The sequence below is a fragment of the Elephantulus edwardii genome, unplaced genomic scaffold, assembly GCF_000299155.1.
Source record: "Elephantulus edwardii isolate Elephantulus edwardi_28Jun2011 unplaced genomic scaffold, EleEdw1.0 scaffold00146, whole genome shotgun sequence".
Classification (NCBI taxonomy): domain Eukaryota; kingdom Metazoa; phylum Chordata; class Mammalia; order Macroscelidea; family Macroscelididae; genus Elephantulus; species Elephantulus edwardii.
In genome coordinates, this window is record NW_006399896.1 from 1,707,872 (window position 1) to 1,716,353 (window position 8,482).

At 44.0% G+C, this 8,482-nt stretch overlaps 1 protein-coding gene across 1 annotated transcript in view; it reads left to right on the plus strand.

The window, feature by feature from the left end:
• The window catches only part of MARC2 (mitochondrial amidoxime reducing component 2), a 50,578-nt gene that overhangs the window by 41,868 nt on the left and 228 nt on the right, over positions 1-8,482 (plus strand). The gene's annotated exons all lie outside the window — the stretch shown is intronic.

The window sequence follows — 8,482 nt, forward strand, 5'->3', positions numbered from 1 at the left end:
GTTTTTTCTATGCATACAGATTTTTTTTCTATAATTATATTTTATTAATTTTCATAAACATTTACAGAGATTTTGGGTTTCCATTCATTCATTGTTGCAGTATTCTCTCTACCCTCCTCCCAGTTTGTTCTTGTCCAAATGCCACAGTGCTTGTCAAAGCCAGTTTCATTTGACCCAGAATTCCACTACTGGGAATATAACCTAAAGAAAACAACCTGGATTCAAATAGATGTACACACACCCATGTTTATGTCTGTGTTATTCACAATTACAAAGTAGGACATACCTGAGGGGATTGGGAAAACAATGGGAAAAGAGTGAATAGATCATTAACACTACATTAGATCAGATGAGGGGAAGAAGTGTCCAAAAAGAATATAGGATTAGGCATTATATGTGTAACAACAATCTGGGAAAGGGGGTGCACTGTGGGAAGGAGAGGGGATGGAGAGAAGAAAATGTGCAACAGTAAAGAAAAAAAAAGTTAAAATTTTTTTAAAAAATGAAAAAAAAGAAAACAACAACAAAATAATAACCCAACATCACCAAAAGAGAACAAAACAAAAAACAATTCACAAATCTCATGGGCATCAAGTCAGAATTGACTCACAGCTGACCTCCTAGTCAATTTTTGGCATTTATAAATCATAAAGGTGGAGATTGCCTGTCTTTCTCCAGTGGAGCAACTAGTGTGGATTTGAACCAATTGCCTTTGGTTGGCAGTGTAATTCCCTATCCCCGGGGCCACTAGAACTGCCTCAGTAAGCACCTAAATGAAAGAAAAAAAAATTTAAAAGGCCTGTCAGTCTGCTTCCATAAGATTGCAGCCATTAAAAATTCTACAGAGCACAGCTTTCTCCAGACACACGTGTTTACAGCAAGTTAGAATAGACTCTGTGGTAATGGGGTTACAGAGCTGTTGAGTGCCATTGCTTTTCACTATGAGTAGTTTAACTCCCCAGACATCATAGAGTAAAGGTTGCTCTTGAATATACAAATTATTTTGAAATTTAAAAAATACTAAATCTCATCTTTTTAAAGCCATATGAAAGCTTTGCTGGTCTGGCCAGTAGGTGGTTGCGCTGCTAATACAAAGGCCACATCTTTGAGGAGGAAGATGGCCAAGCTCTCCCATGCAGGTTCTAGCCTTGGAAACCCAGTGGGGTCAGTTATGAGTCAGTTCCAACTCATAGCAGTGAGTGAGAGAGTGAGCGAGTGGGTGGGTGGGGCCATTTAAAAAGAAATTATTTATACACCACCTCAATTTCTGAGTATGATGAAGGAGAAAATACAATTGAAGAGAGAATGGGGAGTTGAGAATAAGAGCTGGGAGGAGGGGAGAGTTATTTCAGAGGTGCAAATGCTTTTGTATGCTTGTTGTTTATAACAAAAAATGAGTGACATTGATATGATCAATCAACATTCATGTGACCAATGAACAGTGTTGCTATTATGTACCTTTAATGCATAATTCATACTCATGAGACCTTACGGGACCAAGTAGGACCACGTTAAACAATTCCCAAGGCTGTAATTTTTACCTGGAGTAAACTCCCACTTCCTTCTGTCTTTCTCTTAGTGGCTGATAGATTCAAACTTATCATTATGGGTAGCAGCATCGTTCGTAACCACTATGCTATCATAAGAAACAACCAATAAAAAAAAGAAGAAGAAGAAGCAACTTTAACCAACAATTGTTTAGCTGAAATAATATATGAATGCATCAACCCATGTTTAATGTTGTGGTCTCTTTATTATTAATAAATATGAATCTTAATTGTACTTTATATTCAGTACTTATGAACAAGCTTACACAATTTTTCTCATTTTGTATTAGCATTTCAGTTATTGTTCCTCATTTCCTTCATGGTTTCTGATTGCTTAACAGAGTGCTTCTCTCCCTTAAATTTTACCTCCTATGTCTGATAGGATACAACCTTGCTTGATAAAACTGAGGAGGACCCAAAGCTTTTGCTGCAGGTCAAAGACTGCAGCCTTCAACATGGATTGAAACACAACATCAAGAAAACAAAGATTCTCACCACTGGGCTGACTGACAGCATCATGGTAGATGGTGAAGAGACTGAGATCATTAACAGCTTCAGCTTTCTTGGTTTCACAATCAACACTCATGGTAGCAGCAACCAGGAAATCAAAAGATGAATTACACTGGGAAAGCCCACTGTCAGGGACCTCTTCAGAGTACTGAAGAGGAACTATGTCAATATGGAGACTAAGGTGTGCCTAATCCAGGTCATGATCTTCGCAATTACATGTTATGTATGAGCCAGAAAGCTGGACAATGACTAGGAATGATAGAAGAAGAATTGACCTTTGAGCTGTGGTGCTGGAGAAGAGTATTGAATATACCATGGACTGCTAGTGGAACAAACAATTTTGTCTAGGAGAGGGTAAAACCAGGCTGCTCTTGGAGGCAAGGATTCTGAATATCTGTCTGACATACTTTAAATATGTTGCAAGGAGGGATCAGCCCTTGGAGAGGGACATAATGCTTTGGAGGGTGGATGGACAGCACAAGAGACGAAGACCCTGGATGAGATGGATTGACTAACTGGGGTAATGTGGGTAGGTGTGCCGGAGACGATAAGGTTGGCTCAGGATAGAGCAGGGTACAGAGTTGTTGTACACAGGGTCGCTATGAGTCACAAGTGACTTGATAGTACATAACAACAACAACATGTCTCATGGAGGTAGGGAGGGTAATGGTTTTCAATAAACAGATGGTGAGTCTGGGACAAGATGGTGGCCCTGAGGTCTGAGGTTGGTGGTGATGATAGGACATTGTCTATGGTGAGGGCAGTAGTGCCTTCGTTTACGTTTCCCCTTTGACACATATAGGGGCAGGGACTGGCATTAACCTCCACTCGTAGCACCTGGTGAGGTCAAAATTAACAATCAGCGATATCTCTGCCTATATTTTAGTAGTAATGAAATTTCAAATGATTCTTACTTGAAAGTCATCCTGTAAATGAAAGAAAACTTTCCTTTTCTTTTTGCAAATAGAACTCAAGGAAGATTGTTGTTAGATGCCATGAAGTTGACTACTACTCATATAACTCATATAACTTCAAGGAGCAACTTGGTTTCACTTTCTCTAGGGCAGACCTGTTTATCTCTTAGCAGTACAATCCATGGTATGTTCAGGACTCTTCTCCAGCACCACAACTCAAAGGCATTGATTCGTCCTCTATCATTCTTAGTCATTATCCAGCTCTGTTCTCTGATGCATAGCAAGCAATCGAGAAGATCATTTCCTGGATGGATCAGGCACACCTTAGTCTTTAGACTGACATTGTTGCTCTTCAGCACTTTGACAGCCAAATTTGCTTTATAATTTCTTGATTGTTGGTGTCATTAGTGTTGATTGTAGAACTGAGCAAGATGAAAGTGTTAACAATCTCAGTCTCTTCTCAGTCTATTAAGTTTGTATAAGTTTGTCCTGGCGAGGGTGAAACCAAGTTGCTCCTTAGTGGGAAGGATTTTGAAGTTCTGTCCCACATACTTTGAGCATGTTGCCAGGAGGGACCAGTCCTTGGAAAAGGACATCGTGCTTGGCTTGGCTGAGATGGATTGACACAGTGACTGGAGTAATGGGGGTAGGTGTGTCAGAAATGGTGAGACTGGTTCAGGATTGGGTAGGCTTCAGAGTTATTGAACTTAAGGTTGTTATGAGTCACCGGTGACTAGATGGCACATAACAACAAGAAGGACACTTGCCATCCATTGATGTACATTTCTCCCAGGGACAGGGTGCTCCATGTATACCCAAACTCCTTCTCCCTCCAGCTCATCTCTAGAAAAGGATGTGTCATCAACCCGAAACAAATTCAAACGCTGTGTTTTCTGGGAGCTGGCAGAGGAAGAAGGGTGACTTGAAGCTGAAAGAGGATAAAATATCATCAGACCTAACCTAAACCCTTATGTTGAGGAGCAATGTTCAAGGCAGGATCTCTTAGCTGAGCAGTGATGGGTTCCTTCGTCTTTGGGGACCGTGCTATTCTTCAGTGTAAGGCATCTGCGTGGTTGCCTCTTTCCAAATCTTACCCTCTTTGGTCGTTCCCTGCGTGATCAACAGTTGTGCCCTGCACAACGAAGCACACACCCTATTTGACCTTTCTTTGCTTGAAACACGGCCTGATCTGGAAGTGACCGGTGTCTGGGGTCAGTGTCTGCAGGGCTCGTGACATTTGCTCCGAGGGCCTTGTGTAGGTTGCAGCCTCTATGTGCTCCGGAGCGCACCATGGCACAGCCCTGACGCCCCCTCCCACTGCGCCCCAGCGTCTGGTGGTCCTGTGAGGGGCCCCAACTCCCAGGACAGCCCAACACTGCTCCAGGCGGCGGCGCCTGCCCTCCTAAGCCATCCCTGAGCCAGCGGCCTGGTTTCTGGTGTCGAAACCCCACCCCTTTGTAATGCGATGATGTGTTTCTTTTGGTAAAATAAATAAACCCACAAACCAAACATATAAAGAAATCAATCGCTTGCACGGGCGAAGTCGTGGGGGAAGCACCCACCTTGCAGGGAGGAAGTGAGGGAGACGAGTGGGCCTGGACACCCTGAGCGCGTGGGGCCCAGGAGCAGGACGCCAGGCTCCGAGTCGGCCCCGAAGGGCTTCGGAGCGCCCTCGCTGCAGGCTCGGGCCCAAGGCCGCGCCTCCCGGGTGTCCTCGGGTGCACGACCGCCTCAGCCTTCTCGGTGCCAGGCGGGTCACAGCTTCTTCCGCGTCCGCAGCGCTTGGCCATGGGCGCCGCAGGCTCGTCTGCCCTGGTCCTCCTCGGCCTCCCCGCGCAGCGCCTCTCCGCGCAGCCCAGGCCCCGGTGGCTCGGGGTCGCTGCGCTGGGACTGGCCGCGGTGGCGCTGGGCACCTTGGCCTGGCGCTGCGCACGACCCCAGAGGCGCAAGCAACTGCGGCAGGTGGGCACCGTGTCGCAGCTGTGCATCTACCCGGTCAAGTCCTGCAAAGGGGTGACAGTGAGCGAGGCCGAGTGCACTCCCATGGGGCTGCGCAGCGGCCACCTTAGGGACAGGTAAGGCAGGACTCTGGGCTAGAGGGTATCGCGGGCCCCTCAGGTACGCAGGAGCCTGGGCTAGGGTGCCCCAGATGAGGGTGCGGCAGTGCGAGATGTCAGAGTTCAAGAACAGACCCTTCCTTCCCTCAGAAGCTTGAAGAGAGATGGCCAAGGAGAGAGGAGAAAAGGAAATCCCAGGCCCAGAGAAAGTCTTTCCAACACTAGAGACCACTAGCAAACACCCGAGGATCTGTTCTTGTCACTTTACTTTTTTGGTGACTGATAAGAACGTAAGGAAACTGGCAACAGCAGACGGAGGCCTTCAACGTGTGCCAGTAAGGCTGAGCACATATTACTGATAGTGGTTGAATAACCTTGCAAGCTTAACAAGTGAGTTTCTGTTTGTGGTGATGGAAGTGTGGCAAGGGATATTAGTTGCATAACATGATTAATTTAACTCATGACATGAAAAGGTACAGAGGCTAAACTCTAAATTGACTCATATTGTGTTACATATATGTTGTCAATGATAGAAAAGTGGGACTGTCTGTCCATTATTTCTTTTCATTTGCCCATTTGATCTTTTATGGATAAAGAATCTGATGTTCTGAGTGGCTCTGTGGTGGAACTGCTCTTTATTTCTTTAGTGTACTTGTGCTTAGAAAATGCTAGTAGTTATTGATGGTCTATCTGGGTAGTGAGTTGTACGAATTCCTGGAGTTTAGAGAAGGTTGCAAACTCCCTGAATGAGTGCCTTTGTCCTTTCTTGTTCTGGCTTCCAGCCAGCTCCAAACCACACACAGTAACTACATTCCAAACTCCTTTCTCCCAGGCTCATCCCCTCACAGTTTCAGCAGAAAAAAAATTCCCAGCATGGAAGGAGCATGTGACTATTCACAGAGAAAGCAGTTCATGAAACAGTGGAGAGCTGAGCTATGTACCTTAGCCTTAGGAAGGACACTGAGAGAGCTAGATAATTTGTGGTTTAGACAGGACTCTGACAGAAGGTCAAATTGGAGTTTAATTTTGCAGACGACTCAGAGACAAAGGGAATTGTAAGTTTATTACATCAATGCCACATTTACTGAGCTCCTGTTATAACTGATAATAATAGTAGGTAACACTTAAGAGTGGCATTGGCTAGATATGCTGTTTCTAACCAAGGTTGAAGATGTAATCCACGCAGAGACACCTTGGAAGTAAGGCCTGGCAATCTGCTTTGATAGGTCTCAGCTTTGAAAGCCCTGCACATGTGGGGATCCTTGTGAATTAGAAACAACACAAAGGCAACTAATGACATTAACAATATTCAGTTTTGGTTTTGTCCCCTCACCCCCCAATCACTGTATCAGGAAACAAGATCAAGGGAAGCACACAAAAGCTTAGAGTCCTCTGGGGTGACTGCTCAGGAGTGGGGGGAGCCCTGGAGACAGCCTGAGGTGGTCAGGGAGGGCTTCACAGAGGAGGCAATTGATTGAGCAGAGACTTGAAAAATGACTGTGAATGCCCTGATAAGACATTTGTACATGGGAGGGATAACTGAACAGAGAGACTGGATCTGAGAAAGCAAGGAGTGCTGGAGTGCTCTGAGGCAGACTGGTGCCTGAAGGGTATGGGCAGGGGAGAGTGACAGGGAAGAGGCCTTGCTTAAGAGTTAGGGGCTCACCCTAAAGGCAGAAGCAGACATAGAGGACATCCTTGTTATCTAGTGCTGCTATAACAAATATACTGCAAAAGGATGTCTTGAACAGAAATTTATTCTCCTACAGTTTAGACGGCTTTACATCCAAATCCACAGTGTCAGCTCTAGGGAAAGACACTCTCTCTGTCAGTGTAGAGACAATGCGATCCTCTTCTGATAATTTTCCTTCCCCTCAGTTCACTTTCATCCCTTTATTTCTCTAATGAGATAAAAGGTATTATAGGCCATATGCTGGGGAAGCTTCCTCTACATTGAGTCAGTGATATAATGGGATTATGAGATATTATATTCTACCCATATTCCTTTTACACTGATTTATCAAGGAATGAGGAATCATTACATAGCTTCCCCATTCTATCATTGGATCCAGATATTTTGGGGGCTTCCAATTCAATCCATGACACAGAGATTTTGAAAAAAGGAGTGATATGATCAGATTAGCATTGAGACCAATCTGTCATTATTACTGTTGTTGTTATAACACTGAGTTGCAACTGAACCATAGGTGATCTTCCAGCAGGTGTTCAGAGGCAATAAATTATACAGGAGGAGTTTACCCACTCTCTCTTGTGGATCAGGTGGTAGATTGATCCATGTGCTTTCACTGACAGTGCAGCTCCTAACTACTAGGCCACCAGACCTTAAATATTATAAGCGTATTCATGCTCTGGTGTGAAGAATTTGAGTAGGGTTCTGTCTATGTGTCCAGGATGAATTGAGAAAAGGACAGTTTAGATAAAGGGCCTATACCAGGCAAAGGGTTTACTGGTTTTTCAGAGGAAGCTGAAAAACTTTACCATGAAGATTTCTTGGGGGAAGGATTATTTAAGATACCTCCTTTTTATTATTTTTTTCCATTTTTCAGAAAAGTTTTATTTATTGTAGCACATTTTCCTTCCTAGCCCCACCCCAGTTCACTTTTTAAAAAAATTATTTTTAATTTATATTGGTTTGCAAACAAAATTTGTATACACTGTATTTAATTCATATACTTTGTATTTCACACATTCATTCACATTGTATCTCATGCTATCATTCCCATACGTTGTTCTTTATAAAGTTAATTACCCTTTTGAGGGTAGCTTGGTAAGAGTTTTGAATTCTGGGTTTGGCATTCTGGGTTTGTTGGGTTTTATTTTTTGCTATTATTATTACATGCCTCCAGGTAACAAGCCCCAAGGTGGAGCCTAAACTGGTTGGGCCCGAGGGCCACAGGCCCTTGGGCCAAGAAGGAAAACACAATCTATACAGGAGTTCTACAGGATACATCACCTTCCCTTCGGAGACATTACAAGTAAACTTAAAAGACACTGGACACAGGAAAAAAAATCTCTCTGACAAGCTGTCAAGTCATGGGTCAGACAATGGGACATTAATTCTGAAGGCATTTGGTAGAAGTGAAGTGGTATCCTGCTGGAGGGTGGAGCTGGGAAATAAGTGGGTCAAGGCACTGGGCTAAGGGCAGGGACTACACTGTAACTAATGGTCAACTCCAAAATGAGGGATTTGTCTTTCACTACTCCACAAATTGCTGTCTGCCAGATACTCCTCTAAGTCTAAACATTCAGATTAAGATAGACTAGGAAGAAGGATTGGCCATCCACTTCTGAAAACGGCAGGCCTCTGAAAACCCTATGCAAAACAGAACACACGCAGACTAACAGAAAGGGCAACCTAGGTAGAACTATCAAGTATGGAAATACAAAGGAGGAGGAACAATTGTAAACAGACCCTAGTGATTGGAACATGGAA